This window comes from Aulonocara stuartgranti (assembly GCF_965226115.1).
Source record: "Aulonocara stuartgranti genome assembly, chromosome: 11".
In the NCBI taxonomy this organism is placed as follows: Eukaryota; Metazoa; Chordata; class Actinopteri; order Cichliformes; family Cichlidae; genus Aulonocara; species Aulonocara stuartgranti.
Window position 1 is genome coordinate 2,539,509 of NC_138947.1, and position 17,841 is coordinate 2,557,349.

Here is a 17,841-nt window from a genome sequence, read left to right on the forward strand (position 1 = left end):
GTCCTCTACCAGAGGCCTGGGAGCTTGAGGGTCCTGTGCAGTATCTTAGCTGTTCCCAGGACTGCGCTCTTCTGGACAGAGATCTCCGATGTTATTCCCGGGATCTGCTGGAGCCACTCGCCTAGCTTAGGAGTCACCGCACCTAGTGCTCCGATTACCACGGGGACCACCATTACCTTCACCCTCCACATCCTCTCGAGCTCTTCTCTGAGCCCTTGGTATTTCTCCAGCTTCTCGTGTTCCTGCTTCCTGATATTGCTGTCATTGGGAACCGCTACATCGATCACTACGGCCGTCTTCTTCTGTTTGTCTACCACCACTATGTCCGGTTGGTTAGCCACCACCATTTTGTCCGTCTGTATCTGGAAGTCCCACAGGATCTTAGCTCGGTCATTCTCCACCACCCTTGGGGGCATCTCCCATTTTGACCTCGGGACTTCCAGGTTATACTCGGCACAGATGTTCCTGTACACTATGCCGGCCACTTGGTTATGGCGTTCCATGTATGCCTTGCCTGCTAGCATCTTGCACCCTGCTGTTATGTGCTGGATTGTCTCTGGGGCATCTTTACACAGCCTGCACCTGGGGTCTTGCCTGGTGTGATAGACCCCAGCCTCTATGGATCTTGTACTCAGAGCTTGTTCTTGTGCTGCCATGATTAGTGCCTCTGTGCTGTCTTTCAGTCCAGCTTTGTCCAGCCACTGGTAGGATTTCTGGATATCAGCCACCTCCTCTATCTGCCGGTGGTACATACCGTGCAGGGGCCTGTCCTTCCATGATGGTTCCTCGTCTCTCTTGGGTTTCTGCTGCCTGAGGTATTCACTGAGCACTCGGTCAGTTGGGGCCATCTTCCCAATGTATTCTTGGATGTTCGTTGTCTCATCCTGGACTGTGGTGCTTACACTCACCAGTCCCCGGCCCCCTTCCTTCCGCTTAGCGTACAGCCTCAGGGTGCTGGACTTGGGGTGAAACCCTCCATGCATGGTAAGGAGCTTTCTTGTCTTTATGTCAGTGGCTTCTATCTCCTCCTTTGGCCAGCCTATTACCCCAGCAGGGTACCTGATCACGGGCAGGGCGTACGTGTTGATGGCCCGGATCTTGTTCTTACCATTCAGCTGACTCCTCAGGACTTGCCTGACCCTCTGCAGGTACTTGGTGGTTGCAGCTTTTCTAGCGGCCTCTTCATGGTTCCCATTCGCCTGCGGGATCCCCAGGTACTTGTAACTGTCCTCTATGTCTGCAATGTTGCCTTCTGGTAGTTTAATCCCCTCAGTTCTGACTACCTTCCCTCTCTTTGTTACCATCCGACTACACTTCTCCAGTCCGAACGACATCCAATGTCATTGCTGTATAGCCTGGTGGTGTGGATCAGTGAATCGATGTCTTGTTCACTCTTGGCATACAGCTTGATGTCATCCATGTACAGGAGGTGGCTGACAACTGCTCCGTTCCGTAGTCGGTATCCGTAGCCAGTCTTGTTAATGATCTCACTGAGGGGGTTCAGGCCTATGCAGAACAGCAGTGGGGACAGAGCATCTCCTTGGTAGATCCCGCACTTGATGGTAACTTGTGCTATGGGCTTGGAGTTGGCCTCTAGTGTTGTACGCCACATCCCCATTGAGTTCCTGATGAAGGCTCTTAGGGTCCCATTGATCTTGTACAATTCTAGGCATTCCAGTATCCAGCTGTGGGGCATTGAGTCATAGGCCTTCTTGTAATCAATCCAGGCAGTGCACAGGTTGGTCAGTCTGGTCTTGCAGTCTCGGCTGACTGTTCTGTCTACCAGTAGCTGGTGTTTTGCGCCTCTGGTATTCTTGCCAATTCCTTTCTGTGTCCCGCTCATGTATTGACCCATGTGCCTGTTAGCCGATATGATGCCTGACAGGAGCTTCCATGTAGTACTGAGGCAGGTTATTGGTCGGTAGTTTGAGGGGACCGGTCCCTTCTTGGGGTCCTTGGGGATCAGGACCGTCCGGCCTTCAGTTAGCCATTCCGGGTGTCTCTCTTTAACTAGCAGCTGGTTCATTTGTGCTGCCAGACGCTCGTGGAGTGCAGTCAGCTTCTTCAGCCAGTAGGCGTGAACCATGTCGGGCCCTGGTGCTGTCCAACTCTTCATACTGGAGACCTTTTCTCTCTCTCTCTTATTGTTCCCTTGCCACTGAGAGTACACCTTTGCTGGTTCTGTGGAGAACAGCTGGTTTATTCTCCTGCCTTCTATCTCTCTGGTGTACCTCCTCAAGCGGCTGGCCAAGGCTGTGAGTCTTTGCTTGGCAGTTTCCAAGGCCTCAGGTATGGACAGCTGTGTATATGTCCACAGCTGCTATACATATGTATATGTATATATACATATATATATATATATATATATATATATATATATATATATATATATATATATATATATATATATACACATCTGACAATACTATAATATTGTCCATATTATATTTACATTACACAGTGAGATGATTTTAGTCTCATGAACAGCATTAACTAATTGTTATTTACTAACTAATCTTAAATGACTGTTCAGCACAGAAATGAAGCCCAACAACCATGCTTTACAGTCCTGTGGTTTCAGCCTCAGATACTCAACTAATCAAAGTGATGTCATGACCAACAAAACATTTTTCTCCTTCATTTCTGTCAAACAATGCTGTATGTAACGTGTCTTGCAGTTAGTATCATGGTTGCTAGGCAACCTGAACAGCGCAACGAAGGCTAGACCGTCCCATTTCACAAGCCTCTCACTTCAGCACTTCTCGTACTTATAGTACGCACCGTACGTAGTGCGCGTACTTCAAGCGTGCAGACCCTGAATTGGGACACAGCCACAGTCCTCACTTGCACCTTTTGCCCAGACAGGAAACAGCCAGCGCCCAAAACAGGAAACTCAAAGAAAGAGAAACATAATTAATATAACAGAAAACATTTTTAGAAAAACCACACAATGCTATTATGCGCATCATAATATCAGTGTTAGGTTTAAATAAAATGATTATTGAATTATATTACTGAAGAAAACTGCAAACCAAACTAATAAAGTGAACAAATGGACTGATTTGTATATTTGTACATTTTATATATTTTTGTCTGTTAATACTGTTCATATGTATATACTGCTGCAGAACTGTGACCTCGGGACTTCCAGGTCATACTCAGCGCAGATGTTTCTGTACACTATGCCGGCCACTTGGTTATGGCGTTCCATGTATGCCCTGCCTGCTAGCATCTTGCACCCTGCTGTTATGTCCTGGATTGTCTCTGGGGCATCTTCACACAGCTGGTCTTGTCTGCTGTGATAGACCCCAGCCTCTGTGGACTTTCTGCTGAGGACTGTAAAATTATGATATTATTTTATGCCATGTTATACCCCTAATTAAAGATTGTGAATTATTATGTAGTTTTAGTTTGCATTATTCTCCTGAATTAGAAGAAGCTGATAACTATTGCATTAGTTAAACTGATTTGCATTACATTAAATTGCTGACTTGTTGTGAATGAATGATATTGTTTTATGATGCATTATATCGCTGAGTTATAAGAAATACTGTTCGCAGAAGGTTATTGTCTAATTTGTCTGAGTAGAGGAGAACAGAGTGTGCTGGAGTTTTCTGCCCCATTTCAGCAGGAGCAGATAAACAGGGAGCCAAGGTCGTAGCTTAGGCGCTGTGTGAGAGAGAGCATGTGAATGTTTAGGCTTTTTATGATAAGGTGGAGGCACCAGAGGTTATAAAAGTTTGAGCAATGCTCCACCATTTTGAGATTTTGAGGCTGTCTGCATCAGTGTCCATCTCCCACGTGTGTGATCATTAAATCATCGTTTGACTCAACCCGACCGGACCAGTGTTGTTATTGTGGTTTTTCTCTTGTCTCCATCCCCAATATTTTGAACCTTAACATTTTGGGGGCTCGTCCTGTGGTATTGGGGTGGAATTTAAAAGTTTGGACGGTCCGAGGTTGTCGAACGGACAGGCACGAGCCAGTGGTCTGATGTGAGTGGACAAAAGCCGGCTTATCTAAAGGTAAGGCACTACCTGTTGAATTATTTCCAAAGTGTGCCAAATTGGATATGACTAAATTAAAGTCTACTCACTGAAATTACTGGTAGAGTGTCTGTTTTGATTTTGATGAGAATCACCGTGTGGTATGCAGTTAAAGTTGCTTAAGAGTATTTAATGAAGTTGAAGAAATATGAAACTGTTCCCAGAAGTAACAGAGAATGTTGGGTTTGAGTCCCTGGATATTGAGCTGAAGGCTCAGGTAGTTTGGTAGGGAAATTAGGACAGAAACTGTTCCCAGAAGTAACAGAGACTGTTTAATTGGTCGTAAAAAAGTTATCTTTCTTCGGTGAGACCCGTTATGGTAAAATTTCTCAAAATCGGTTAGGTGAAAATTATTATAGGACGGCAGCCCAGAAGTCTGCTAAGAAGCACATAGCCCGGGGGTTACGCCCCCTCCTGGTTCAGTTTGGCTTTAACTGTGGGGTACAGGGCATCCCGAAATAAGCTAGGAGTTAGAATCTCCTCACCGTTTAAATGGTGTGATGTGCTTGTTTGGACAAAGTTAAATTGAGTTAGGGATTTAGAAGTTAGGTCAGAAACTGTTCCCAGAAGTAACAGATACTGTTTGATTGACTACAAAAAAGTTGGACTTTCTTCGGTGAGACCCGTTATTTTAAATTTGTCGAAATTTGTTAGGTGCTGAATCTGTCAGGCCTGTCAGTGATTGTAAATATAAGACGTCTTTGTAATATAAAATAAAAGAGTTTTGTCTGAGCTTTGTGTGACCCTGTGTGTGACGTGCAGCTGCAGCACTGCGAGCTATTTTTAGACGGTGTGTGAACATGCAAATGAGCTGTGACGCGCACAGAGGACTTTGCTTCCTGTTTAGCGTGTTTTTTGAGTTTTATAATTTTGATTTGCAAACAATGATACATGCCTGTAATTAAAACGCTGATTTTGCTGATTATGATACTACAAATAAGGTTTTGAATGACTAGGGTGTGAATGAGGTTGGGTTTTAAAGCTGAAACTCAGAGAGGAGTGTGTTGGGAGACTGGCATGTAGTCTGCAGTGCAAAGGTGGGCGTCTTGCCTGCTAGTCTATTTAACAGTGATGAAAATGATATTAAATAAATCTCTCAGTGTGTTGATACAGGTGGCTATGGGGCTGGACCAACTGCCCCCACAAGCACGGCGGCCGAAGCAAAATTATAGTAATGGACACAAAATCAGCAAGAATCAGCAGCTGTGGAAAAGACAGCAGCTAGCAGAGAATTAAAGGAGAAATTAAGAGAAGTTTTACACATAAAATTGCGGCCAACAGACTTGTGGAGGTTGGGAAGGCGCCTGGAGCATCACAACAAGAAGGTGAAACAAAAACACACAAGCAGAGAAATGTGAGAGAGAGGCACGTGCTAGAGAAATGCCTCGTTTGAGAAAAAACGTTAAATTAGCCCATGTACAAACGCACATACACGCAATGAAGAAACAGCTTACACCCATGAACACGTGAAGATTTTCCAGCAACTTTAAAGCAGTGAAACTTAACATACACCCGCCGTTACACAATAAAGTTTATCCACTACTAACAAATAAACCCTCTGGGTTGCAGGACAACAACTTAACTTCAAAAAAAAAATCACAACCAGTGATAACACGACAAATTTAGTGGTTGATAAAAGTCAAATTGTGACATGTTTTCTTCTGATTGATTAATACAAGTGATTACTAAATGAAAGAAAATTCCATTTTTGTGCTTTAAACATGATCTTAAGAATTTTAACATGTACCTGTGTTGTCCTGTCAGCTTGGTGGGTTATGAGAGGATTATATGGTGAGAAAAAACAAAAAAAGGGGGAGAGAAGGCTGACACAGGGCCTGGTCCCGTTGTTTTTCCCCTCTCTGAGTAACACAGCCAATACAACATGATTTTCCTGTTCGTTTGTTTTTGTTTTTGTTTTGTTTTGTTTTTTCTCTTTATGCTTGATTACAGGCTGCTTTGTCGGCCCGGGAAGCCGAAGCTGACTCTGGACTCCTGCTCTCCCCTCTACCATCTTTGCTCTCTCCTCTACCATCTTTGATGTGACCCTGACCAAATGCTAAAGCAGCTGAACCCGCAACAACAACTTGAAAATGTCAACAGTGCTGCAGGAAGATGATCTCATGCAGCAGAGACGGAGAGCGGTAATCCAAGGCCCGTTTCACTACACGGGGAGATTTCTGTCAGCGTCTTTTCTTTCTGAGAAGACTGAGAAAGGCCCGGCTCCCACCACCGATTCTGACCACCTTATATAAAGGAATTATTGAGAGCATCCTGAGCAGCTATATCACTGTCTGGTTCGGGAACAGCACCATGCCGGACAGACAAGCACTACAGAGGGTTGTGCAATCAGCTGAGCGCACCATCCGCTCCGAGCACCCTGACCTGCACTCAATCTACAGCAGGCGGTGCTGGACCAAGACCAGGAAGATCGTGAAGGACCTCAGCCATCCCAACAATAGACTGTTCTCTCTGTTGCTGTGTACGTGACAAAGAAACATCTGGATTTGGAAAACGAGGCACTCGCAAAGCCACCAGCATTGTGCCTGATTGGACACACCCCTCTAACACACTCTTTACATTCTTGCCATATGGAAAAAGACAGCTTCAGCTGACAGAGCCCATCAAGCCCAGATGAAAAGTGAGGCCGAGCAAAACCATGCTGACCTTAACCACTCTGCATTAAAACTGTGCAGGACAGTGACGGACCAACAATGACCATCGGGCAGCAAAAAGGGCGTGCCAGGGATAGGAGGAGTAACTGAGGTCACCTCAGAATGGACAAAACACCAGGAGAAAATAAGCTGAAGGCACAGGTGTCGGGGCTCGGCCAGGAGTTGACCTCTGAGAAGAGCCGAACAGCAGAGCCGCAAAAGGCCGTGGAGCAAAGCAAGGATAACATCAATGGACTTAAATCTGATTTCTACGGAAAAGACTCTGAGGTTTCTGCCCTCAATAAGACCTCGAGGCATCAGAGCAGAAACTGAGCATGGCCCAGGAGGAGCTAGCTGAAAATCGAACCCATCAGGCTTGGAGTCCAAGACACCGGACTTGAAATCAGGCCGGAGCATCCTGGAGCTAGATGAGCAGTGTGATTTGTCCGGTCTGCTATGGAGCGAACGTTAGGGGGATGGCTTCCTGTCGCCTCTGCCGTCCTCCGATCGCTCAGCGTCCTGGGCTGCCCAGCTCTGGACTGAACGCTCGGGCCGAGACACCCAAACAACCATGGACTCCATTCCCGTGGAATGGGACCACGACTACGACCTCAGCCGTGGGCTTGAGAGTGCAAGCAGGGATCCCAGAGAGCCTTGAGGCCTGTGTTAGACTAACAGAACAAAGATTGAGGTCTTCCACTGGGGAGGTGGAAGCTGCAGACTCTCCTATACACCTTCTGGATGTCAGCCGTTCCACCTGCAAACAAACGGACAGCAGTCGCACTTCTGCAAGCAACAAACGGACATCCAGACAATTGAGCTGCGTATCAAAACCCTGAAGGAAGACCGAAGCAAAAGGGTCAAGTTAAGGAGGAGCGAAATAAGGAGAAGATGCTGGACACTGGAGAAAAGGACTGCCTCAATTGGGGCCAGAACCAGTATGGACAGAACTCTGAGCAGCAGCACCAATGGATGCAAACAGACTGAAAAGGAGGAGGGCAGGACCCAGGGCACGCTTCAGGCCGTGGTTTACCCAGAACACTACAACAGGAAAGTGATGAACACAAACACCCACACAAACACACACATCTACATGCACCGACTCAGAGTGAAAAGAAACATACATATGAACATATGCACTCGTTGATTGAGGGAGAAATGACACACACACACACACAAATTAAAATGTTGATTCAATGAACTGAGAAGTGATCCACACACACACACACACGCTGATGCAATGAAGAATGCTTTACTAACAAATGCTGCACACAAACATCCAAATACGGAGTTGGTTACAACAGCAAGAACTGATTGATTATTTATTGCTTAAATGTATTTCATGCCACGCAGAGGGCATTTGTGTAGATTTAGAGGACATGGTCTGAAGCACTTTGATAATGAAAACAATGTCTGTGCGTGATGTCTGTTTATGGCTCAAAGCCTCCACTGAATTGTTTACTGTGCTTCACACAGTCTAACAAGGAGCAGTGGTACAGAGCGAAAATGATGAATGAATGGTGTGAGTTTTATTTCGAAGAGATTATGAAAAGGTTGTGTTGATTCAACTTAGTTGTTTACGTTTTTGCCAAGGTAAAGAGTTGGTGTGTAACTAGTGTCCACTATTGAGTCAAGTAAATCCAACATGTTTTGTTGGTGCAAAAAGGAGTTTTGGTTGATCTTTGGGTTTTGTTTGACACTAGGTTGATTCTATCAGTGAGGTTTGGATTGTTCTCTTTCACTAAGAGAGAGAAAGATGGTTTGAACTTTGGACATGTTTGCAATGGGCCCCAGTATCTGTTATCATATGAGTGTTTTATTGTTTACGTTTGTTTTTGCTTTTGTTACAGTGCACTGAGATAAGAACATCTGAGAGGTGTGATCCACCGGTGGTGATATTTTGGTATTTTGTGAGTTCCTGATTTAACAAATCAGCTCTTTAATCCAGGCCTGAGAGATTGAACTTTAAAGCGCTATAAAATATTCTTATTGAAAACAGTCGCAAAGTATTTTTTCTCCATGATTATAATGAGCTTGGGAGAAAATTGACTTATATGGGACACTGATCCTGAAGCCTAAAAGGATTGCAGCGAGTCAATCCAGTCCAAAGAAGGAAAAACAAACAAGGAGCTGTTTCCTTTAAAATGATGACGTCATCTTGCTGGTGATGGAGCCTCGAATAGGCTGCGCGTGAGACTCCATTATCAGCAACTTTTGGTATGAATGTGTGTGGATGTATGCATATGACTGACGACTAAAAGTCATGGACTGACGACTAAAAGTTTAACTGACTTGATACTGAGACAAAAAACGGTGCTGACTTTAGGATTATTAAATGTCCACAGACAATTCACCCAGCCTGTAAAAGAAGGGTGGATGTTTTGTTTTGCTTTGTTTTGTCTGCAAGAACAGAAGAATGACAGAGACTAAAGAGCTGTAGCTTCACAGCAGTGTGAACTGCAGACTGAACCCTTTGGCTGCTAATTTTGAGCTACTGATGTTTGCATTAAGGAAATTGTGTTTTAGTAGCTGTGTTTTAATTAAGGTATTACATTATATTGTTGGGAATATTAAATGCTAAAGTGAAGAAAAGGTTTGATCCCACTCATGACTGAGCATGTTATTATTAACCATAGTGGGTCACTATAGAGAGTCAATTAATTTTAGAAAAAAACAAACAAACAAAAAACCCTCCACCGAGGTCTATGAAAAAGAGGGGAATGATAGACAGCCACACTCAAAATGGAGATATGTAATGATAAACACTGGTCCCCGTCTTTTGGGCGCTCTCTTGATGTAGTCAACAATTTAAAAGTAAGATAAAATAACAGGGGCATGTGCTGAGGGGTGGTGCTGCACAAGAACAAGAGTAAAATAAAGAAAATATTGTTTTTAGAAGTGCAAATTAAAATGTACCATTACACTCAGAGGATCAATATGAAGCTTGATATTTGTTAATTTTGAATGAAGTACATGACTGGTGACTGTTCTGTCCTGAGCTTTTGTTTTTACAGCACCCGCTTGATCACACCAACAGTTTCTCGCCACTGAAGAGGGGTACTTGAAAAAAATAAAGAACGGGGAGGAATATCATCAAAACTGGAAAAAGGTAATCCCCAAAGGGGGTGATAATGCCATAACTTTCACTATGGTCAAATTCTCAAAATTTGACCCTCAAAAATTCTTCAAACATTTAGACACAAAGTGGAGATTTAGATACATATAATGTCGTAAACCACATAAGCATGTAGTATTTGATTCAATAACATGGTGAAATAACAAGCAGCGAAAGGTTGATCATGTTAATGGTGTTTATTCAAGGGTGCAGAGGAGATTATTATTATTAAAGACAACAAATGAAATAACGAAAAGTAGAAGTGGAAAGAATTTGCGTTAACGGTAATAAAATCAAAACAAAAAGGAATACTAACTAAAACTGTACTGAATGTTCACAAAACTAACTAAAATTAACTGGATTTATAGCTAAATGTGTTTGGTTGCATTGATGTGTGCGTGCCGTGCTATAGTGAAATTAAGGTAGTACGTTAGTCGAGTCGTCTGTGTTGCTGCTCCGTTCACGCGCAGAATCAGGTCAGGAAAAGTCGGGAGACAGCGCCAGAATAGAATTGAGGATGATTTTAATATGACTGTTTTGTAGACATAACAAGAGTCTTGTAGTGGAGAGGGACGTAATGTCCTCCTGAGACCCAGAGAATAAGAAAAAACAGGGAGAAAATATTTTCGTTTTTTCTTTTTTCTTTTTTTCTTTTAAATGAATCAAGTGTTATTAAAATAACAATCTCATAAGATGAAGATCAGGGACCAACCCAGAAGTCACTGACACTTCACTAGCTGTAAACTATTGGTTTAGGAATAAGTGATGGCACTGAACTGTCTATTTCACAAAAGTCAATTTATTTAGGATATCTGAGGAAGTACTGATTTTATTTGGAGACACAAAGGAACATTTGGCACTTCCCTCATCTCACATCTGTTTCATTGTTGTACCCAATCATTCTACAACTGAAATGCCTTGGACTGCTAACCATTTCAGGCAAGTGGAGTGAACCATATTTTGCTAGACTCTCATCAGATTGGGGCTTCCTTTGTAGAATAAGGAATAAGCCCAAGTCCCAATTAGGGTGGCTGCATCACTCACATTGTTGGTGGTCCTCCCAATCTGGGTGACCGAACACCAACTGGGGTCAATTTCCCCCAACCGATATTTAACTTTATCTGTGGTAAACTTAAAGCACGTATAATTATCTTTCCGGGGCATAAACGGCCCTACTTGCGTGAGCTTGCCAATAGGGGGAAATAGACTGGACAACACAGTGCAGTTCCCCGGAATTTGGAATAAAATCAAAATTCCAGATTCTATTACATGTTGGTTTTGCACCAGATAGGACGACAGATTTCAGGTGGCCCTGTGTCTTTCTCTATTACATCTGCCACTGCATCTCGATAATCTTTGTGTGGCTTTTAGTGGGTCCTGACCCTCTCATATTTTGAAAAATCTATGTTTGAATCTCCCTTAATAATTCTGTTAAGAATTCTCTCCGCCTTTGTCAAAAGTTGTGTATTAGGAAAAAGTGAAATAAATATAAATATAAAGTCCCAATGTGTAGAGCACACATTAATAAATTAGTCATGTTCCCTGTGAAAGTAAATGAGCCTAATTCTTAAAGACCCCTGAAATTATTTACCAGATGTTTATTTTTTGAATAAAATAAAAATCTGAGTTTAACAAAACATTTTAATTGTAAATATCAAGCTTACCTTTCTTTCTTCCATAAAATGTGCTTGTGGGCACGCCAGCCATTTTGAAAAGGTGGGAAAAACAATTGGCAAGGCCACACCCCCACACATGTGACATAATTTTAAAGGTTCTGTTGTCCTCTCTAAGAAACATCAGGACTTAGAGGAGTGGCAAGTAGAGTATGAGAGCTACAAGCAAAAAACTAAATGTGTACTACAGTGTGCAAAAATGAATTACTGGGTCATCAGGGGGTCTTGAGGGACATTTATAAAACAAAAAATCCCACAAACCTTAAAAGTGCACTTGAAAAGCTCACACAAGAAGGTTAACCTAGCTTACCTAGAAGACCTCATCAGGGGGAGCACACTCCCCCTCTTTTTAGAGCTCACCCACTTAACTCGCATCCCAAGAAAATAGCTAACCCCAGATAAGGCAGCGTGATGTATCCCGAGATAACAGGACTGGGACATCTAAATAAAGGTGTGAAACAATCGCCTTCAAAAGGTTATCAATTGACTTCAACCAAAATTAGGACCACACGGTGCGGCAAGAGTTAATAGTTATTAGTCTCAACACCCAAGGATAACCAGAAGAGCATGACTGATATGATGCAACTGAGAGTTTGTTACACTTAACTTTTGCAAAACACAAATAAAACTAAATTGAAACTAAGGATTTTCAGAAAATAAAAACTAGACTAAACTAGCAAAGAATTGGTAAAAACTAATTACAACTGGCAAAAAATTGAAAATCTGGAGTCGAAACTAAATAAAAAATAAAACCTAATGAAAATGGCGAAACGTTTAAAACCCTGGTGCCGAGATTGGCAAATCTGACCAGGAAAAGTATGAGATGGATTGTCAGGACAGTCAGCGTTAAAGCCACTTTTGACAGTCCATACTAGGATGGCATTGGGCATCTTGGGGGTGGGAAGGGGTTGGTGTGACCAAGGTGTGGTTTGGCTTGTTGTATGTATATTTGAGATCATATGGCTCTGGATGGACCGGTTACCGGGGCATGGAAGGAGGACAGACTCATTAAAGGAGGAGAAGGAACTTGCTGGGATTGGAGATCCTCTGGGTGAGTGGTTGATTAAAAGCATGCATAAAATAGAAGTTATCTGTTGTTATTGATTGGTAATAGATTGATAATTGGCCACATTTACAGCTGTATTGACTTGTTGTGGACGTAGTCGACTTCAGGTTTAAACACTCTCATTAACAGGTTGAAAATAGTGATATTAAAGGAAGAGTATGCAGCGCCACCCTGTCAGACGCCAGTGATGGTGGAGCTCACTGATGAATCAGGTGAGCTGGATTCATGGCTGATTCAAAACTAAGATCCCCCTGCTGTGGTCAGTAAGGGGAGAAAAGGGGGAAATAAAATCAAGAATTAAAGAGGCATTTATAAACGTTTAGGTGTCAAGTGAAACGGGACAAAAGGGGGTGTTATACTGTTATTTTCAATGTCAGCATTATTATTGTATGAGAATCATGCAACAAGTATTGCATCGATGATCATTTATTGAAGCTTTTGACCTTATACTAACATCTGTGTTCCTGTGATTGTTATAACTTCTGATGAATCTTCCATTTACAGGTGTTAGGATAATGATATAATTTTTCATTGCAGGTGTAACCATGATCATTTTCATACATATTGCAACTTGTTGCTCATTGTGGAGTTGTGCTCAAGTTAATAAGGGTTAAAAGCTACAGTCAGCGCGAATGTCTGACTGATCTATTGAGGGGAAAGGCTTCGAGCATAGAAGGCCGCACGCGCTTACAAAACACTGATATCATGTTATTCTTTGTGATCTTTTCTTAAATTATGTCTTTAAGGTTAGTTTAAATAGTGGCAGTTAATTAAACGAGATTCATTAAAATATTAAATACCTGAGTCAGAACGTTACACGCGGATCACCTTAAGAGTCTGGGAAACTTTGTAGCTGCCTAACTTTTTTTTTTTTTTTGAATGTTCTAGCTCCGTTGATTTGACACATTGGAATGTGTCAAAAAAGGGGGGGAAGGTTGAGCTTTAACATCAAACCAGGATTATTTGAACATTTTATAACTTCATTTGTGTCTTTAATAATTTAGGAATGGTAAAGCTTAAGCTAATAGCGGTCCGAGAAGACGGACCTTTTAGAGAATCAGTGAAAAAGCATAAACTATCACTTTCATGTTTAATCATTACTCATTGAAATGAACTGAATAGCGTTTAGAAGATTTGTTAATTTTTTGTCTTTTGTTAAAAAGAGGGGTTTCAATAATTTTCAGACACACCTTGCAAATGTGCTTATAACGAGCTGGCACTCGGCCTTTTGAAGGTCAGAAGCTTCGTTCGGCGTGACTGTCCGGACTGATAAAGTGTAGGAAATGCCTTGAGTGCAGAGGGCTAAATGCAAACATGCTTACACACACATAAGATATGATTAGAATAAGTCCCTGGGACATTCTGAATGTTTTAGACCAATTCTGAATCACTAGAAGGTCAGTAGATAACAACATTAGATTATTAGGGTTAGGAAGAGAGGTGTTTTGGTTTTCTGTCTCTTACAGAGAAAGGAACAGACACCAGACGAGGTCACAGAGATGCGAGGATCCTCCGTAGCAGAGTCAGACACAGTGACTGCCGAGACATCAACTGGGTCCAAGGGTCATGGCGTTTGGGCTCCAGCTAGTCACCACAAAAGGATGGATCCCATAAACACAGCAATAACCATGAAGGGGTTGGCGGAAATCCGGGAACACCAGACCAACGAAGTTCGAGAGGCTTTTGGGCAAAAAGGGGACACCTTCCTGTTCCTTTTTCTGGAGAATACACAGATCGTTGTTTGAAATCGGAGCAGAATAATCCCCTGATCTGTGTTACGACTGAAGGGTTGTCTAACCCCTAAGGTTGAAGAATTAAGAGCAGAGGATCACCCAACTGGACGACACTGGTAGCTGCAGCGATAAAATAAAGGTTAAGAGCTCTTCGGACAGAGGTTCTAGTCTACGTCTGAATGGTATAAGGGAACACCAAATAAAGCTGTGGGAGAACAGGGGAGTGTCATCTGGACCTGCTATCCTTGTAGTAATAGTTTGTCTTGCACCTGACTTGCACAAACACAGAGGTCATCTTACATATGGTTTGCCCCTCAGGGGGACAAAGGACCTCAGGAGTGAGAAGAGATGAACCCGGCCACACTGGGCTACAGGGTGTTTGTGAGGTCATTATTCTAATGACCTCATCAGGGGGAATTGTAAAATTATGATATTATTTTATGCCATGTTATACCCCTAATTAAAGATTGTGAATTATTATGTAGTTTTAGTTTGCATTATTCTCCTGAATTAGAAGAAGCTGATAACTATTGCATTAGTTAAACTGATTTGCATTACATTAAATTGCTGACTTGTTGTGAATGAATGATATTGTTTTATGATGCATTATATCGCTGAGTTATAAGAAATACTGTTCGCAGAAGGTTATTGTCTAATTTGTCTGAGTAGAGGAGAACAGAGTGTGCTGGAGTTTTCTGCCCCATTTCAGCAGGAGCAGATAAACAGGGAGCCAAGGTCGTAGCTTAGGCGCTGTGTGAGAGAGAGCATGTGAATGTTTAGGCTTTTTATGATAAGGTGGAGGCACCAGAGGTTATAAAAGTTTGAGCAATGCTCCACCATTTTGAGATTTTGAGGCTGTCTGCATCAGTGTCCATCTCCCACGTGTGTGATCATTAAATCATCGTTTGACTCAACCCGACCGGACCAGTGTTGTTATTGTGGTTTTTCTCTTGTCTCCATCCCCAATATTTTGAACCTTAACAGGACTTGATCCTGTGCTGTGATGATTGGTGCCTCTGTGCTGTCCTTCAGTCAAGCTTTGTCTGCCATTGAAAGGATTTTTTGATATTAGCCACTTTTTCTGTCCTTCCTTCACTCTCGTTACCATCCGACTACACTTCTCCAGTAAGAATGACATCATGATCTTGTCGCTATAGATCCTAAAGGTGTGGATAGTGAGTCTTAATGATCTCACTGACGGGGTTCAGGTTTATGCAGAACAGCAGTGGGGATAGAGCTCCTTTGTAAATCCTGCACTTGATGCTGACTTGTGTAATTATCTTGAAGTCGGCCTCTAGTGTTGTTCGTCACATACCCACTGAATCCTCGATGAGGGCTCTTAGCGTGTGTGATCTTGTATAGTTCCAGATATTCTAGGATCCATGTGTGGGCATTGACTCTTAAGGTGTTTGTTTAGTCAATCCAGGCAGTCCACAGGTTGGTCAGTCTGGTCTTGCAGTCTCGAGCGACTGTTGCATCTACCAGATCTGGTGTTTTGCACCTCCAGTGTTTCTGATCATTTCTTTCCGGGCCCTGCTCATGTATTGAACCATATGTTTGTTCATTTTAGCTGCTGTGATGATTGACAAGAGCTTCCATGTTGTGCGGAGGCAGGTTATTTGCCGTTAGTTGGATGTAACTGGTCCCTTCTGGGGATCCCAGCCTGTCCGGGCTTCAGTTAGCCATTTCAAGTGTGTGTCATTCATTAGCAGGTGGTTCATTTGCTTTGCCAGACATTCATGGAGTGCAGTTAGCTTCTTTAGTGCTTCAATGCTGCAGTCTTCTTAATTTTCTGCCGACTCACTCTGAAACTGAAGGAGAAACAAAAGGTTTGGTTGGAAAAATACATTTTGTTCTCAAAAGTATTCACTCACCAACTAATTTAGCCGTTCCAAACACTTCCATGGTCACATGTGTACAAAACCAAGGATCTAAGCATGCAAACTGCGTCTACAAACATTTGTGAAAGAAGGGGGCGCTTTCAGGAGCTCAGTGAATTCTGGCTTTGGACTGTGATAGGATGTGCATTTGTGAAATTTCCTCACTACTGAATATTCCACAGTCAACTATTACTGGGATTATGGAAAAGTGAAAGCGATTGAGACCAATAGCGATCCAGCCTCAAAGTGGTAGGGCGCTCACAGAGCGAGGTCATTGGATGCTAAGGTGCAAAGTGCATGGAGGTTGCCAATGTGTTGCAGAGTCAGTCAGTACAGACCTCCAAACCTCATGTGGTCCTCAGAATGGCTCAAGAACAGTGCAAACAGAGCTTCATGGAACGGGTTTCTTTTCCCAAGAGGCTGAATCCAAGCCCTGCATCGCAGACCTTTCCAAAGTGTGGGGCCCGCCCCCTAGGGGGGGCATAGAGCCATGGCAGGGGGGGGGGGGGGGGGGGGGGGATGAAAAGGGGGGGAAAAGACAAAACGCTTGGACACTGCTAGCACGGGCGCCTACAGAAACGCAAAGCAGGAGATCAAGCATCGCTGAATATGTTTCCAAACCAACTTCATTCTAAGCCAAAGACTAGAAAATATGGTGAAGCAAATCTTCCCTTTGGCTTCACCTGCACAAGTGCCGAGGTAGGTCTCCCTGCAGGATTGGTTTCCCCTTCGTCGGGAGCAGCAAGGCTGGACTGGGACAAAAAATCGGCCCGGGCATTTTGACTAGAGACCGGCCCACCAGGATAAAGATTGGAAATGTGATGTCATTCAGGGGTAAAACCGCAATGGACTCTGGGAATTTGTGGCAAGAGGTACTAGCGCACGCAGGCTTTCAATTGAAATCAGTTACACAGCGATAAAAAGAAACCCAAAAAATGGCAAGAAGCTGTTGTATTATTAACTGCAATAGCCGGTCGCATGACAGCCACGGGAAGCCGACGGGTAAAGAGATCTTTTTTTTTTTATCGGATTACGTCGTTGAAGAGAAATTTTTAAGCCATGTTTCCGAAGTAAGAGCCGAGGGATGGCCTGGATATACCAAATATAACGTCCCAGAACACTCCAGCTCACATGTTAGTCTGCTCCAAGCATTCCCACAAAGATCAGAGTTTTGTAGTAGTTAATACGTCATTTTTCTTAACATAACTGGTGATATAGGTTACAAGCAAGTCTGGCGCTGAACAGAAATTGTCGCGCTATGCTCCTTTGTTTATTGTGCATAAATAGTAAATTGTCCTGACACAATATTGCGTTTCGCTTCTGTTATTATGGTACATTGACAAAAACATATACTTTTATTCACAGGATAAAACAGTTGTTTTGTATCACTAATTGTCCAGTGCGATTACAGCATACAATATTATTGTCACTGCTACATTTCTGTGACGCTACCAGAAATTATTTCCACTACTAATTAATTACTGTTGAGCTCAAAGGTTATATTAATAAACTTTTAACGAATGTGTATTTATGACGACAATTTGTGAGACTGGTAAACTCACCTTTGTTCGTACGATGGTCTTTCGTTCTACACGGTGCATTTCAAGGTCCTGCACCCATCCGTCGGTAAACTGTACCTGGGCTTGTTGCAGTGACCTGAAGTTACTAAACTTCATG

At 42.9% G+C, this 17,841-nt stretch overlaps 1 long non-coding RNA gene across 1 annotated transcript; it reads left to right on the forward strand.

Moving 5' to 3' along the window:
* Positions 1 to 11,075: 11,075 nt before the first annotated feature.
* LOC309717159 lies at positions 11,076 to 15,203 on the forward strand. The gene is made up of 2 exons (XR_014279633.1): positions 11,076 to 12,536; positions 12,681 to 15,203. It is a non-coding gene; the product is annotated as an uncharacterized lncRNA (long non-coding RNA).
* Positions 15,204 to 17,841: the final 2,638 nt, after the last annotated feature.